At 48.0% G+C, this 17,371-nt stretch overlaps 1 protein-coding gene across 1 annotated transcript in view; it reads left to right on the top strand.

Annotated features, from left to right (window-relative positions):
* The window catches only part of RFLNA (refilin A), a 323,776-nt gene that overhangs the window by 144,037 nt on the left and 162,368 nt on the right, over positions 1-17,371 (top strand). The gene's annotated exons all lie outside the window — the stretch shown is intronic.

Genomic DNA, 17,371 nt, shown 5'->3' with positions numbered 1-17,371 from the left:
GGATGAATAAGCCTTGCTGTGGAGCCTCCGTGCTGTAGAGAGCTGGAAAAGCCCAGGCTTGCAGAGTCTGCAAGGTGAGTGTGTCTGTGCGATGAAAAATCTCTCACTCGGAGATATTGCATTCCAAGCAGGCTGGGAGGTGATGCCCAGTCTTTGTGACTTCTCCTTTCAGACCCAGGAAACATGGGTTCTGTGTTCCCTAAAAGCACTTTGTAGACCATTTATCATGTGAGACATAGTTACTGTGTCTACCATATGCCAGGCACTAGAAGTAAAATAATGATGATGTCATGGACCTGGAGTTCAGAGAGCTCAGTGGTTAATGAGAGAGGTGATTGCAATACAGCGTGATGAATGAGATAACAGGAATAAGAGGAGGCTAACCAGCCTAAGCTTGATGGCTGGAGGAAGTCTTTTCCCGGAAGACCAGGGGGCCTTTGCAAGAAGAGGCCAGGTGGGGAGGGGAGGGGTGCGGCCGGCAAAGGGAGGCTGGAGAAAACTCCATGTGCTGTGGACCTGGGAGTAATTAATTAATTTCCCCGGAAAGCAGAGAGGGGCTGTTTTTCATGCTTATTTGTAATGTATATTTCATCTTTTGTAAATTTCCCTTTGGGTTTTAAAAGTGCCTGCCCACATTCTTTGATATTCTTCCCTTCAAAGAAGGGAGTGTGGTTGGATTTAATAGCCAGGTTCGAATGAGTAAGTTAGGTGGAAGTGCTTATGTGTGACTTTGAGGCCAGACAGTGGGCAGTGAACTTTCTCTCTCTCTCTCTCTCTCTCTCTCTCATTTGCCCTGGAGGAAGTGAGCTGCCATGTGGAGAGGCCCATATGGTGAGAGACTGAGGCTTCTAGCCAACAACCAGGAAGGAGCTGAGGCTCTCACTAACAGCAGAGGGTGTGACCTTGGAGGCCCAGGCAAGCCTTATTAATGGCCACAACCCTGGCTTACCTCCTGACTGCAGGAGACACCCTGAATTAGACCCCCTAGGTTAGCCGCTCCTGGATTCCTGTCCTTCAGACAGTGCGAGATGATATGTGTTTGTTGTTTAAGCTCCTGAGTTTTGGGATAACTCGTTATGCAGCAGTGGTAACTAATACATCAGTCCATGTTCCCTGCTAACTTTGTTTGAGGGAGTGTTCCTCTTTAATTATGTTTGGAAGTCCTTTATACATTAAATTATGAACCCTTGGTCATATATGTTGCAAAAATTTTCCTATTATAATCTCGTATATGCTTTTAAAAACATATATATGTATACTTTTTAAAAATCCAAATACCTGGTAAAGGAGTTGTTAATTTCTTGTGTGCAAAAATAAAATAAAAACCCAAATACCATGTATATTTTCTGCCTTAGGTGACATTTAGAAATGTATTAGGTTGAAATTGCTAATATTCAATTGTTATTGACTGGCAAAAAAATTAGCCCTAATAGTCTACACCACAAAATCATGTACATTTTTCCCTGTATTTTTCTCTCCACACTTTTTTTTTTTTGAGACGAAATTTTGCTCTTATTGCCCAGGCTGGAGTGAAATGGCACGATCTCAGCTCTCTGCAACCTCTGCCTCTTGGGTCCAAGTGATTCTCCTGCATCTGCTTCCTGAGTAGCTGGGATTACAGGCATATACCACCATGCCTGGCTAATTTTGTATTTTCAGTAGAGACAGGGTTTCTCTATGTTGGTCAAGCTGGTCTCGAACTCCCAACCTCGGGTGATCCACCTGCCTCAGGCTCCCAAAGTACCACTGCATCCATCGCTTTCTCCACACTTTTATGGCTTTATTTTTATATTAAAATGTAAGACCATTTGTTGCAGGACAGGTGAGTCCCAAAACTGGGGCTTAGCCTGGGAGGATTCTTGGCTTTGCCCAGGGAAGAATTCAGGAGCGATCTGGTGGTGTTAGTAATATTTTCTTCAGTGCTATTTCTCCTTGTGGAGCAGGGCTAACGCATAGTAGTGTGCCCGGAATCGGCAGCCTATGGACTCCTGGAAATTGTGTTCATACCCACTTATACTCACTTTCAATAACATGCAAATTAAGGGGCAGGTTAATGTAAACTGAGGGGTGGATTATTTAGAACGTTCTAGGAAAGGAACAATAACTTCCGGGTCATTGTCATAGAAAGCGGTGATAACTTCTGGGTCGTTCCCATGGCATTTATAAACTGTTATGGGGCTTGTGAGAGTGTCCTAGGTTAATGAGCAGTAAGGGCAGCCAGGGATCACGGTCATAGCCATCTGCTTGTTCCTGCCTGTTTCTTTACTTTCTCCTGTCTCGATCAGATTCTGTCTCGGTCCACAGGGTAGTGACCAGGAAATAAATCCTGCTGGTCTCCTACCTCACCTCGACTTCTCTTGGCTTCTTCCTTTACTTGTTTCTTAAATGGTGCTGTTTCCCCAACCATAATCTATTTCTATCCCCGCTTCATATTTTCCTTGAACAACCGCATGCAGCCCACACGTCTGCTTCCTCCTGTGATGATGGCTCCAGCTTCACTTCCCAGCCTGGACCCACCTCTCCAGGGTCGGCTAGGCATCTCCACTGCGTGCCTGGAGACGCCGTAAATTCCACATCTCACCGCTCAAACATGTTCTTACATTCCCGTTTCTTAGCAGACAGCATCCCTAGATGTGCAGATCCCAAATTAAAAACCCCTATACCCAGTCCTTCACCAGCTGTCACAGGCCACCGACTCTTCTCTGAAATGTCCCCGGCACCCTGACTCCCCTGTCTGTTAACATGACCACTTCCCAAGTTGAATTCTTCCATGTTTTTCTCCAGAACAACAGCCAAGGCATCTTAAGGTCTTCCTGCCTCAGTTCCTATTGACATGGAGTGATCTTCCTAGACCCCCAAATGGCTGCTGTTAACTCTGCATTCCATGGTTTCACATTCCTGGCAGGACAATCTCCGAGGTTCCTGCCTTCCCATAAAGGCACAGCCACCCTGAAGCCAACCATATTGGCTTCCTTGTGGTTTCCCAAATGTCCCACGTTCCTCCTGGCCTCTGTGTTTGTTGCACAGCCCTCTCTTCCGGAAGCCCTTCCCCCTCCTTACCTGCCAACACGGCCACCTCCCAAGCTGAATTCTTCCACATTTTTCTCCACAACAACAGCCTTCAAAACTCAGCAGGAGCATCCTCTCCCACCGAAACACAGAGCCAGCACTTCTCCGCTTCCGCGGCCTGCCCCCACTCCTCCATTACAGCGTTCGCATCGCATGGGACTGGCTGGCACGTGTCTAGCTCGTCTCTGAGCTGCAGCTTCCCTGAAAGCTGGAAAAGGGTTATGCAAACGCCTCTTTCATGAATTACGGAGCAAGGAAGCACCGGGAGGCCGCAGAGCGGATTTTCGTTTCTACTGTGTGACGTTGTGCAAGTCACTTCTCAGGGTCTCAAAAAGTTTCACAAAGTTCCATGTTCCTAAGGAAAAAAAAGGTAGGAATAAAAAACATGCCTAAGGAGGCTGGGCGCGGTGGCTCATGCCTGTAATCCCAGCACTTTGGAAGGCTGAGGCAGGTGGATCACGAGGTCAGGAGATCGAGACCAGCCTGGCCAGCATGGTGAAACCCCGTCTCTACTAAAAATACAAAATGAGCCAGGTGTGGTGGTGCATGCCTGTGGTCCCAGCTACTTGGGAGGTTGAGGCAGGAGAATTGCTTGACCCCGGGAGGCAGAGGTTGCAGTGAGCTGAGATCACACCACTGCACTCCAGTCTGGGCAACAGAGGGAGACTCCAAAAAAAAAAAAAAAAAAAAATGCCTAAAGAATAAAAAAAAGGCAAAAACATTTCTATTGTTCCCCTGCCCCAATCCATCAACGCATACAACCTAAATACTTCTTTCTCATGTGAGGAAGTCCTACGTAAAAGGACTAGATTCATTTTTAGTTATTTGAAACACTCAATGAACTAAGGAGGTTTGTTTTTTGTTTTGTTTTGTGTTTTTTTGAGACAAACTCTTGCTCTGTTGCCCAGGTTGGAGTGCGGTGGCATGATCCTGGCTCACTGCAGCTTCTACCACCTGGGTTCGAGCAATTCTCCTGCTTCAGCCTCCCAAGTAGCTGGGATAACAGGTGCCTGCCACCATGCCTAGCTAATTTTTGGATATTTAGTAGAGACAGGGTTTCACCATGTTGGCCAGGCTGTTTTTGAACTCCTGACCTCAGGCCATCTGTCTGCCTCAGCCTCCCAAAGTGCTGGGATTACAAGCGTGAGCCACCATGCCTGGCTGAACTAAGGAGTTTTGTACCAACGAAGCAATGGTGGGGCGGGAGGGAGGGTTTGGGAATTGACTAGGTCTCTAGACAAGTCAGGGGAGAGAATGAGGTTTGGCCTTGGGTAGAGTACTGTGGATTTGTTGGGGAATATAGCTTAGGAAAGGTGAGCAAAGCCACAGAGGAGGTGGGTATGACCCCAACAGATGGGATGGTTAGGAATGGGAGGCTAGGACCAGCTGCACTATCTTCTAAATAAATGTCTCTTGGCCAGGTGTGGTGGCTCGTGCCTGTAATCCCAGCACTTTGGGAGGCCAAGGCAGGCAGATCACAAGGTCAAGAGATTGAGACCATCCTGGCCAACAAAGTGAAACCCTGTCTCTACTAAAAATACAATAATTAGCCGGGCGTGGTGGTGTGCACCTGTAATCCCAGCCACTCGGGGGGCTGAGGCGGGAGAATCACTTGAACCCAGAAGGCAGAGGTTATAGTGAACTGAGATTGTGCCCCTGTACTCCAGCCTGGCAACAGAGTGAGACTCCATCTCTGAAAAATGAATGAATGAATGAATGAATGTCTCTCAACCTGGGGAACATGACTATGTGTTAGAGCAGTGGTACCCAACCTTTTTGGCATCAGGGACCGGTTTCGTGGAAGGCAATTTTTCCACAGACCACAGTGGCGAGTGCGGGAATGGTTTCAGAATGATTTAAGTGGATTACATGCGTTGCGCACTTTATTTCTATTATTATTCCATACATTATAAGGTAGAATCAGTGGGAGCCCTGAGCTGGAATCCCTGCAACTAGATGCTTCCATCTGGGGGTGATGGAGACGGTGACAGATGATCAGGCATTAGATTCTCGTAAGGAGCACGCAGCCAGATCCTTGCATGTGCAGTTCACAGTCGGGTTCTCAGTCCTATGAGAATCTAATGCTGCTGCCGATCTGACAGGAGGTGGAGCTCAGCTTTGCTTGCTCACCTGTCGCTTACCTCCTGCTGTGTGGCCTGGTTCCTAATGGGATGGATACCCATCTGTGGCCAGGGGTTAGGGCCCCCTGTGTTAGAGAGTCTGAAAGCTCTCTCTGACAATGTTTTAATTTTGTCTCCATTTCAATGAGTTTCGGTTCTCTCTTGTGACTTAAAACTTAACAATATCTATTTCTCACCATCTTGGGCTCAGCTGGGTGGTTCTTCTGTTCCCGTGGTGTATCCCGCATCTGGAATGTCCAAGGTGGGTTCTGCCAAGATGGCGGCTGGCCCCTCAGCTGAGATGATTGGCAAGTTGGGGTCTGGACGGTCATCTCTCTCTCTCTCCTTATTGCTGCCTTAGGCTTTGTGGTTGTGCTGTGTTCTCAGAGTAGTCAAACTTCTCACATGGTGGCTGCCTCTAAGAGAGGAGACGTGGAAGCTGCCAGTCCTCTCACAGCCCAGGCCTGGAATTCACACGGCCTCACTTCTGCCAGTTTTATTGGTCAAAATCAGTCCCAGGCCTGCCCAGATGGGGGGTGCAGCACACACGTCTGAGAGGGGAGGCGCTGATGGCAGCTGTCTTTGGAGACACTCTACCTCACAACGACAATATTCCCCATCCCTTGGTTGAGCGCTCTGTAACCTAGGAAATGTGCCTCTGGTGTCCACAGCTGCCTTTGCATCCGTGATGATAGTTGAACCAACTAGCACTACTTCAATTGCTCTGGATGTTAAGCAAAGAACAGAGGTTGACTTACTGTGCCAGTGCCCATCCCTGCCAAGTGAGGCCTGAATGGCTGTGGCACGTGGTGCCAACGTGGTTTCTCACTCCTCTGCTGGACTTAGCTCCTCTGGACCCAGGGGGTCCAGAGGCCAGCACCTTATTTGAGCTGTGAGGGGTGACTACGTTCTAGGACAATGGCATCAACTGTTTTTTTACTTAAAAAAAAGTTTTGGCCTGGTGCGGTGGCTCATGCCTGTAATGCCAGCACTTTGGGAGGCCGAGGTGAGTGGATCACCTGAGGTCAGGAGTTCAAGACCAGCCTGACCAACATGGAGAAACCCCATCTGTACTAGAAATACAAAATTAGCCTGGCGTGGTGGCACATGCCTGTAATCTCGGCTACTTGGGAGGCTGAGGCAAAAGAATCGCTTGAACCTGGGAGGCAGAGGTTGCAGTGAACCGAGATTACGCCATGGCACTCCAGCCTGGGCAACAAGAGCAAAACTCTTGTCTCAAAAAAAATTTTTTTTATGAGAAGACAGTATAGAAATTCCCCTATACCTCTCCTGGACAGTTTCCCTGTTATTGACATCTTGCATTTAGCATGGGACATTTGTTATAATGAATGAGTCACTATTTATACATTATGGTGGTCCCCCATTATCCTCAGGGAAAACGTGTTCCAAGAGTGGATGCCTGAAACTGTGGATGCCACGAAACCCATATAGCATATGTGTTTTCCATCTGATAACTGAGACAGCTGCTAAGTGACTGACAGGTGGGTAGTGTCTACAGCGTGGATAGTATCGCTGGATGCAGGGAAGACTCGTGTCCTGGGCAGGACCATTTGAGATTTCATCACACTGTGCAGCATGGCACACGACGAAAAACTTATGAATTGTTGATTTCTGGAATTTCCCATTTAGTATTTCTGGGCAGCAGTTGATAGTGGATAATGAACCACGGAAAGCAAAACCGTGGATAAGGGGGAGCTCCTGTGTTACTAATCAAAGTTCATAGCTCACATTAGGATTCCCTCATTGCTTTCTGCATGCGATGGGTTTTGACAAATGCGTAGTCCTGGAGCCCCCGTGACGGTATCACGTAGAGTAGTTTCTCGGCTCTGAACATCCTCTGCGTTCCGCCCACGCATCCCTCCAGTGCCCTAAACCCTTGGCAGCCACTCATCTTTTTACTGTCTCTATGGTTTTGCCGTTTCCAGAACGCTATATAGCCGGAATCTTATGGAGTCTTTTCAGATTGGCTTCTTTCCCTTGGCAACGTGTATTTAATGTTCTTCTATAGGTCCGTCCGACGCTTGATAGCTCATTTCTTTTATCACTGAATAATATTCCATTGCATGGGTGTATCACAGTTTATCCATTCAGCTCTTGAAGGATGCCTTGGTTATACCCAGGTTTTAGCATTTATGAATAAAGGTGCCATAAACATTTGTGTGCAGGTTCTTAGGCAGAGTCTCACTCCATCGCTCAGGCTGGAGTGCAGTCTCGGCTCACTGCAACCTCTGCCTCCCCAGTTCAAGCAATCCTCCTGCCTCAGCCTCTCAAGTAGCTGGGATTACAGGCACCACCATCACACCCGGCTAATTTTTGTATTTTTAGTAGAGACAGGGCTTCATCATGTTGGCCAGGCTGGTCTAAAACTCCTGAGTTCAGGTGACCTGCCCGCCTCAGCCTCCCAGAGTGCTGGGATTACAGGCATGAGCCACCACGCCCGGCCTGGGTGCAGGTTTTTGTGTAGACATAAGCTTTCAGATCAGTTTGATGAATTCCTAGGAATATGATTGCTGGATTGTATGGTAAGATTATTATCTTTGGAAGGTGCTATCAAACTGTCTTCCAGAGCGGCTGCACCATTTTGCATTCTCACTGCAACTGATGAGAGCTCCTGCTGCTCCACGTCCTCGCAACGTTTGGTGCTTTTCGGATTTTAGCCATTGCAGTGTGGTGTGTAGTGGTAAAAACAAGTAATCTTTTTTATAAATTTAAAGAAATTTTTTTTTGTTATTTATAAGTTGGTTTTAGATGGATAATTAAGAAATCTAAGCATGCTCATTTATTCATTCAATAGGTATTTGTTGAGCACCTACTATGTGCCAGATACTGTGTTAGTAATCCATGACACAGCAGTGAACAAAGTAGAGCCGAATCCTTGTCCCCTCGAAGCTGAGATTCTAGTGGGAGCAGACGGGAGATCTTTAAAGTCAGCAAATAAAACACAGAGGAAGACAAGTGGGGATCAGAGCTTTGGAGAAAGAGATTGGGGAGTGGGGTAAGGGGGTGCCGGGGAGGCTGTGTGCATCATCTCAGATGGGAGCCAGGAGGGGCCTCTCTGGGAGGGACGTCTACGTGGCCTTAGAAAGGTCAAGGCAAGGAGTGGTGAGTGTAGGTGGCCTGCGTGAGGACCAGCAGCACCACAGGAGGCGGGAGTGGAGGGAACGAGGACACCATTAGGAAGGACAGCCAGCCGAGAGCAACTGGGAAGAGATGGGGGATCGTGTAGGGCCTCCCGGACCATTGTGAGGGCTTAAGCTTCCGCAATGAGTGAGACATGAGCCATGGCAGAGTTTTGTACAGAGGAGTGGCGGGAGCGAGTGAATGCTTTAAAAGGATCACGTGGCATGTTAAAACATACGCCGGAGCATGTCACTCTTCTGTTTAAAGCCCTGCGGTGGTTCATCCTGAGATGCCAGTGGCCTTGTGGGGGATGGGCAGCGGGGATTGGATTCTAGATGCATCCAGAAGGCAGAACCAACAGGATTTGCTGACAAATGCACGTGTGATACAAATGACAGTGCAATTGGGGATGGCTTGAAAACATTTGACTTGAACAGCTGGAAGTCTGGATAAAGAATGGCGACTTTATACCTGGTTTCAGGTTTTTGTGTTTTGAGTCACATTCTCTGAGGCGTAGTTTAAATAAATAGCTTGAGGTGTCTTTGTGGGAATTTTAATGCCTTGCCGTGGAGTCCGGCACATTATTCAAGTTTGATGAACTCTGGCTCAAAAAAGGCCATCCCTGTGCAGCGGGACCATAGGTTTTATTTTCCAGACTGGGGCACCTCAAGCGAGAAGCCTGCTGTTTCTTATCACACTGGGCTGCCCCAGGCAAAATGGGATGTATCAGTCGTTTAGTGAGCGATAGCTCCTGCAAACCCAAAGAGTGAGCAAGAGGCAGAAAGACGGGGGAAGAAGGGAGAGAAAAAGGTGAAGGTAGACCTGCCCAAGGGCAAAGGTCGAGGGGCAGGATGTCAGGAGGGACAGAGAGTGGAAGGCGAGGTTTCCTCTGCCCAGGAAGGTCTGGAATGGTGGGGGCCCTGCTGTGGGTTTTGAGCCCCCGAGTAGCTACCATCCTCATTGTATCTGGGATGTTCTTTCTATCATCACTTCACTTCCAGATACGTCAGCTCCAGATGGCCGTCAACACGCGAGGCTGGACATGGGATAAAGAGCTTGGGAAAAGGAAGTCTCTAATCTGGAGCTAAGGAGAAGAGCTTGTAATTGATCACGCATGCCTGTGGGTCCAGGCGTCATTTTGGAGGCCACTGTCTTTCCTGAAACCCTGGGCTGCGGCACAGGAGCCAGAGGGGTGGACTAGGCTGAATGATGGTCCTCCCAAAGATGTGTCTGCCCAGAATCTGTGAATGTGACTTTATTGGGAAAAAAGGTCTTTGCAGATATAATTAGGTTCCATGCCTTGGACTAGCAACCCCAGCCTCCCCACTGCTCCTAGAGCCCTCCACATATGCTCCCTGCCTCAGGGCCTTCGCACCTGCTGTGGCCGTGCCTGGAACACTCCCCCACAGCCTGGCTAACTCCCTGTAATCGTTTCCTGATGCTGCTGTCACAGGTTATCACAAACTGAGTGACTTAAAGCAACACACATTGATCATCTCACAGTTCTGGGGGCCAGAAGTCCAAAATGCCTCTCACCAGGCTACAGTCAAGGCATCCACAAGACTGCATTCCTTCTGGCACCCTGTGAGATGATCCGTTCCCCGACCTTGTCCAGCATCTAGAAGCTTCCTGAATTCCTTAGCTCACGGCTCCTTCCTTCATCTCCGAATTGCACCTTCCAACCTCTGATTCTGTCATGACTTCTCCTCCTCTGACCTGATCCTCCTGATGCCTCCCTCTTTTTTTTTTTTTTGAGATGGAATCTCGCTCTGTCGCCCAGGCTGGAGTGCAGTGGTGTGATCTCGGCTCACTGCAGCCTCTGCCTCCCAGGTTCAAGCGATTCTCTGCCTCAGCCTTCCAAGTAGCTGGGATTACAGGTACCCACCACCATGCCTGGCTAATTTTTGTATTTTTAGTAGAGACGGGGTTTCATCATCTTGGCCAGGCTGGTCTTGAACTCCTGATCTTGTGATCCACCTGCTTCAGCCTCGCAAAGTGCTGGGATTACAGGCATGAGCCACTGCACCTGGCCTCTGCCTCCTTCTTATAAGGGACCCTGTGATGACATTGGCCCTCCTGGATTATCTCCTATCCTGAGTTCCTTCATGCAGTCACCTCTGCAGAGCCCCTTGTACCATGTAAGGTCCATTCTCATGGTCATTTACAGGCTCTGGGGACTGGGCCGTGGATCTTTGGGAGCTATGTGCATCTATTTCACGTCCTCATCTCTCTGCATCTTTACTCAGTGACACCTCAGGGAGGCCTATTTTAATTCTGCAGCTCACCCCGACCCCCCAGCGTTCCCGATGCCCCTTTCTGCACTCCACCTGTCCTGACAAGTTTATCAGGTACTTACTAGTGCACTGTGTCTATTATTGTTATTGCGAGACGGAATTTCCGCTCTTGTTGCCCAGGCTGCAGTGCATTGGCATGATCTCGGCTCACTGCAACCTCCGCCTCCCAGGTTCAAGAGATTCTCCTGCCTCAGCCTCCTGAATAGCTGGGATTGCAGGGCACCCGCCACTGCACCCAGCTAATTTTTTTGTGTTTTCAGTGAAGATGGAATTTCACCATGTTGGCCAGGCTGGTCTTGAACTCCCGACCTTAGGTGATCCGTCTGCCTTGGCCTCCCAAAGTGCTGGGATTACAGGAGTGAGCCACCACATGTGACTGTATCTATTCTTTTTTTTTTTTTTTTTTTTTTTTTTTGAGACGGAGTTTCGCTCTTGATACCCAGTCTGGAGCGCAATGGCGCGATCTCGGCTCACCGCAATCTCCGCCTCCTGGGTTCAGGCAATTCTCCTGCCTCAGCCTCCTGAGTAGCTGGGATTACAGGCACGCGCCACCGTGCCCAGCTAATTTTTTGTATTAGTAGAGACGGGGTTTCACCATGTTGACCAAGATGGTCTCGATCTCTTGACCTCGTGATCCACCCGCCTCGGCCTCCCTAAGTGCTGGGATTACAGGCTTGAGCCACCGCGCCCGGCCTGTATCTATTCTTTATTATCTGTCCTCCCAGTAAAATGCCAGCCCCAGAGGGCAGGGATTTTGACTATTTTCCTGCTTCCTCAGCAGGGGCTCAGAGGACCTGAACAAGGGTGCTGTTTATTGGAAGAAAACATGAGAGCAATTAGCCAGTGCCACCCACAGGCACGCCTAGCTCAGTCCCCATATGGATGATTCCAGAACCAGACAGCTCTGTGCCGTTCTCCTGCACATGTGGCCTTGAAAGCAGCTGGCTCAGTGGCCCTGGCTTGCAGGCCTGTCCCAGCTCTGTTCTTGCTGACCTCCAGCCTGGGCCTGGGTCCTTTCTCCAATTTCAAAATGATAGTAAAAGGAAATTCACAGCACTCCAGTGATGATGGGATATTTTCTAAGATACGATTTTCTAAGTCTTGATGCTTCCGATTTCTGCCATCTCGGGAGCGTTTGGCCGTCTTTGAGAAGTGAAGTCTGTGTAATTGGTCTTAATCTTGTTCAGTTGTTCCTCCCGGGCCCGCATGACGCTGTCAGGGCCTTGGAGACGGCTTTGGCAGGACTTCTGGGGAAAGCACCTACTGGTGATATTAAAAACCGGGGCCTTGGTCTGCTGGATTCCCAAAAATGCAGGCATTCCCAGCTGCTGGAGAGCAGTCACTCGGGGCTGAGGCTGCAGCTGCAGCTGGAAGAAGAGAAGGGGAAAAAAGGGAGGGGGAGGCTCTGAGAGCAGCTTTTCTGCACGGTTCCAGGAAGCCAGATTTGGGTATATCCGAATGAGGTGGTTCATGGTAAAATTAGAAAAAAGAAAAAAAAAAATAAGAAAAACCACAATGGAAAAGCAAGGGAAGGAACAGTTTCTTCTAATGAGAAACCCACGAAGGCCCTGTGAGTGAATCCTCCCACCCCTTCGCTAGTTATCTTTCTGCTGGCTTGCATATTTGGCGAGGGGAAAAAGATCCTAGGACTGAGACTTAGAACACAGAGGTTTTGTTTTACTTTTTAATTAAAAAAATTTTATTTCCATAGGTTTTGGGGGAATAGATGGTGTTTGGTTACATGAGTAATTCCTTTAGTGGTGATTTGTGAGATTTTGGTGCACCCGTCACCCGAGCAATGCACACTGAACCCAATGTGTAGTCTTTTATCCTTCACCCCTCCCACCCTTTCCCTGAGTCCCCAAAGTCCACCGTGTCGTTCTTACGCCTTTGCATCCTGGGAGCTTAGCTCCCCACTGTGAGTGAGAACGCAGGATGTGTGGTTTTCCATCCCTGAGTTACTTTACTTAGAATAATAGTCTCCAGTCCCATCCAGGTTACTGTGAATGCCATTAATCCGCTCCTTTTCATGGCTGAATGGCATTCCATCGCGTATATCTACGCCATGGTTTCTTTCTCCATTTGTTGATTGATGGGCGTTTGGGTTGGCTTCACATTTTTGCAGTTGTGAATTGTGCTGCTATAAACATGCTTGTGCAACTATCTTTTTCGTGTAATGACTTCTTTTCCTCTGGGTGGATACCCAGTAGTGGGATTGCTGGATCAAATGGTAGTTCTTCTCTTAGTTCTTTAAGGAATCTCCACACCGTTTTCCATAGTGCTAGTTTACATTCTCAACAGCAGCGTAGAAGGGAACCTGGAGGTTCCAACAGAACTCTGTCTCGACGATGATCTGTGTGACTTTGCGGGGCGGAGTGGGGAGGGCGGTGGGTAAATCACTCACCCTTTCTGAGTCTCATTTTCCTCATCTGTACAATGAAAGGATAGTAGTTATTTCAGTTTCTGAGACTGTGGGGAAATGCAAATGAGGTAATGTACAATATTATTATTAGCATAACTATGGTTATGATTCCAGTTTTATAGGTGGAGAGACAGGGCTGGCTGGTGATAGAGCCCTGAGACGTGGACTCCTGGGTCATTACTTCTAATTTCCAGAATCCTTGCTGGATTCCTCTTTTAAAGTGGCTTATCTAAACTGCATTTAATGTAGTCTATTTCGGCAATTGTTTACAATTTTGAAGATTCACCTGAGTAGCAAAACTTTCCTACCTAAAGCAAATAATATCTAATTTATAAAAAGTTAACTACTCAAGAGCATCACCTCGACCTTCAGGAGTTCATGTCCTTATAAAGATGCGGTTTGTACTTACGGACATAAAAAGGGGGTGTTAACTAGGGAGAGGTTTAAAATAATGATTTCAGGGTGTTATACACATTTGGTGCTTTTTTTAAAAAAAATTGGAGTAGAGGGGAGATTTGGCTGGGAAGAGCAACGTTTCACCACTGAGTGGCTCGGTTAGAACCTGATTGTGAATTGCTTGTCATCTTCTATGTTCATGCCTTTTGTAATATGACCTTGAAGCTTCTCCAGTCCACAAGGTGGCGGGTATTCCCCACCTTCTGTGACTTGCCTTAGCCAGGAGGAAGAGAAGAAAGTGATGATGGGCCAGTTCCCAGGCTAGGGCTCCAGGGGCATTGTGTGTTTCTGCTCAATTGCTTGAGTCTCTGCCATCATTGTGAGAACAAGCCTAGTTAGACATGTGGGGCACAGGTGAGCCATCTAGTGGCTCCTGCTGAGGCCAGCCTGGATTAGCCAACATCCAGCCAACTCCTAGACATCTGTGAGAGCCCAACCAAGATCAGCAGAGCCACCTGTCGACCACCCCAGATGTGTGGGTAGTGAACTCGCATGGGTGTTTGCCTCTGAACTTCTCCAGTTGTTTGCTTTGCAAGGATAACGGGCTGCTGCAAGTACCAAGGCAGATGAGTCTCAGAGGCACCGGTGAAGCCGCCCTCCTTTCCCAAGGCTCCTCTGGGAGAAACGTCCTACTCCCGGAGTGTTACAGGCGCACTAAAGACTGTGCCTGACGTTGAATGAGACATGTGAGGTGTTTGGGAATGTGCTTGGTGAAGCCTCTGTTGCTGCCAGCTGGTGCCCTGCCCTCAGGGGCTTTCTGGGCATCATAATCAGCATTGTCGTCATCACCGCATGTATTTATCAGGCCCTTATACACCAGGTAGGAACTGGGCTCTTTCCTTATGTTCTTTTATGTCTTTGTCACAACAGTCCTCTGAGGAGGGTTGTTACCCCCATTTTGTAGACAAGTGTGTTAGTCTGTTTTCATGTTGCTGATACAGACATACCTGAGACTGGGAAGAAAAAGAGATTTAATTGGATTGACTGTTCTACGTGGTTAGGGAGGCCTCTGAATCATGGTGGGAGGCAAAAGGTACTTCTTACTTGGCAGTGAAAAGAGAAAAATGAGGAAGATGCAAAAGCAGAAACCCCTGATTAAACCATCAGGTCTCATGAGACTTACTCACTACCACAAGAACTGTATGGGGGAAATGCCCCCATGATTTAAATTATCTCCCATCGGGTCCCTTCCACAACACATGGGAATTATGGAGTACAACTCTAGATGAGATTTGAGTGGGACACAGCCAAACCATATCATTCCACCCTTGGCCCCTCCAAATCTCATATCCTCGTATTTCAAAACCAGTCATGCCTTCCCAACAGTCCCCCTAAGTCTTAACTCATTTCAGCATTAACCCAAAAATCCACAGTCCAAAGTCTCATCTGAGACAAGGCAAGTCCCTTCCACCTGTGAACCTGTAAAATCAAAAGCAAGCTAGTTACTTCCTAGATACAATGGAGGTAAAGGTATTGGATAAATACAGCTGTTCCAAATGGGAGAAATTGGTCAAAACAAAGGGATTACAGGGCCCATGTAAGTCCCACATCCAGTGGGGCAGTCAAATTAAAGCTCCAAAATGATCTTCTTTAACTCCACGTCTCACATCCAGGTCATGCTGATGCAAGAGCTGGGTTCCATAGTCTTGGGGAGCTCCACCCCTGTGGCTTTGCAGGGTACAGCCTCCCTCCTGGCTGCTTGTGCAGACTGGCGTTGAGTATCTGTGGCTTTTCCAGGTGTGTGGTGCAAGCTGTCAGTGGATCTACCATTCTGGGGTCTGCAGTACGGTGACCCTCTTCTCACAGCTCCATTAGGTGGTGTCCCAGTAGGGACCGGGTGGGGGCTATGACCCCACATTTCCCTTCTGTACTGCCCTCGCAGAGATTCTCCATGAGGGCCCCACCACTGCAGCAAACTTCTGCCTGGGCATCCAGGCGTTTCCATACATCTTCTGAAATCTAGGTGGAGGTTCCCAAACCTCACTTCTTGACTTCTGTGCACCTGCAGGCTCAACACCACATGGAAGCTGCCAAGGTTTGGGTCCTGCACCCTCTGAAACTATGGGCTGAGCTGTACCTTGGTCCCTGTTAGTAACAGCTGCAGCAGCTGGGATGCAGGGCACCAAGTCCCTAGCCTGCACACAGCATGGGGACCCTGGGCCCAGCCCACAACACCATTTTTTCCACCTAGGCTTTCAGATTTGTGATGGGAGGGACTGCTGTGAAAACCTCTGACATGCTCGGGAGACATTTTCCTCATTGTCTTGGGGATTAACATTCAGCTCCTTGTTACTTATGCCAATTTCTGCAGCCAGCTTGAATTTCTTCTCAAAAAATGGGTTTTTCTTTTCTATTGCATCATCAACCTGCAAATTTTCCAAACTTTTATGCTCTGTTTCCCTTTTAAAATGGGATGCTTTTATTTTATTTCGTATTTATTTATTTATTATTTTTTGAGATGAAGTCTCACTCTGTCACCCAAGCTGGAGTGCAGTGATGTGATCTCAGCTCACTGCAACCTCTGCCTCCTGGGTTCAAGCAATTCTCCTGCCTCAGCCTCCCAAGTAGCTGGGACTACAGGTATGCAGCACCACACCCAGCTAATTTTTGTATTTTTAGTAGAGATGAGGTTTCACTAGTTGGCCAGGCTGGTCTCGAACTCCTGACCTTGTGATCCGCCAGCCTTGGCTTCCCAAAGTGCCAGGATTACAGACATGAACCACTGTACCTGGCCTAAAATGGGATGCTTTTAACAGCACTAAGTCATCAGTTGAATATTTTGCTGCTTAGAAATTTCTTCCACCAGATACCCTAAATCATCTCTCTCAAGTTCAAAGTTCCATAAATCTCTAGGGCAGGGGCGAAATGCCCCCAGTCTCTGCTAAAACAAAACAAGAGCCAGCTTTGCTCCAGTTCCTAACAAGTTCCTCCTCTCCATCTGAGACCACCTCAGCCTGGACCTTATTGTCCATATCACTATCAGCATTTTTTGTCAAAGCCTCTTAACAAATCTCTAGGAGATTCCAAACTTCGCCACATTTTTCTGTCTTCCTCTGAGCCCTCCAAACTGTTCCAACCTCTGCCTGTGACCCAGTTCCAAAGTCACTTCTGCATTTTTGGTTATCTTTTCAGCAACGCCCCATTCTACTGGTACTAATTTACTGTATTAGTTTGTTTTCAGGCTGCTGATAAAGACATACCTGAGACTGGGAAGAAAAAGAGGTTTAATTGTGTTTACAGTTCCACATGGCTGGGGAAGCCTCAGAATCATGGTGGGAGGTGAAAGACACTTCTTACTTGGCGGTGGCAAGAGAAAAATGAGGAAGATGCAAAAGCGGAAACACTTGGTAGAACCATCAGATCTCATGAGACGTATTCACTGCCACAAGATCAGAGTGGGAAACCACCCCCACCATTCAAATTATCTCCCACTGGGTCCCTCCCACAACACGTGGGAATTATGGGAGTACAATTCAAGATTCACGATGAGATTTGGGTGAGGACACAGGCAAACCATGTCAATGAGCAAAGTGAGGCTCAGGAGGTAACTTCACTTCATTGCCCAAAAAGCCACCCGGCTAGAAAGTGCCGCTGTCAACTTTGAACTCAGACAATCTGCTTGAGTGAGAATCCTGACACCACCACAGCTGGATGTGTGATCTTGGGCAAAGCACTTCACTCCTCCAGACTCAGTAACCTCCACCAGGAAACGGGTAAGAATGGTGCCTCCCTTACCGGGCTGTGGTGAGGACTGAATGAGGGACTACTTGGGAAGGGCTTGCAACACGATCTGATGTTCAAGAAGCACTCTAATCATGTTAGCTACCACTATCGCTGCTATTTTTATTACTCAAGGTCATGCCTTTTCT

The sequence above is a fragment of the Aotus nancymaae genome, unplaced genomic scaffold (genome assembly GCF_030222135.1).
Source record: "Aotus nancymaae isolate 86718 unplaced genomic scaffold, 86718_ANA_hifiasm-v0.15.2.pri h1tg000021l, whole genome shotgun sequence".
Taxonomy (NCBI): Eukaryota; Metazoa; Chordata; class Mammalia; order Primates; family Aotidae; genus Aotus; species Aotus nancymaae.
The sequence above is the reverse complement of the archived record's forward strand: the minus strand, read 5'-3'. Positions and strand labels throughout refer to the sequence as shown.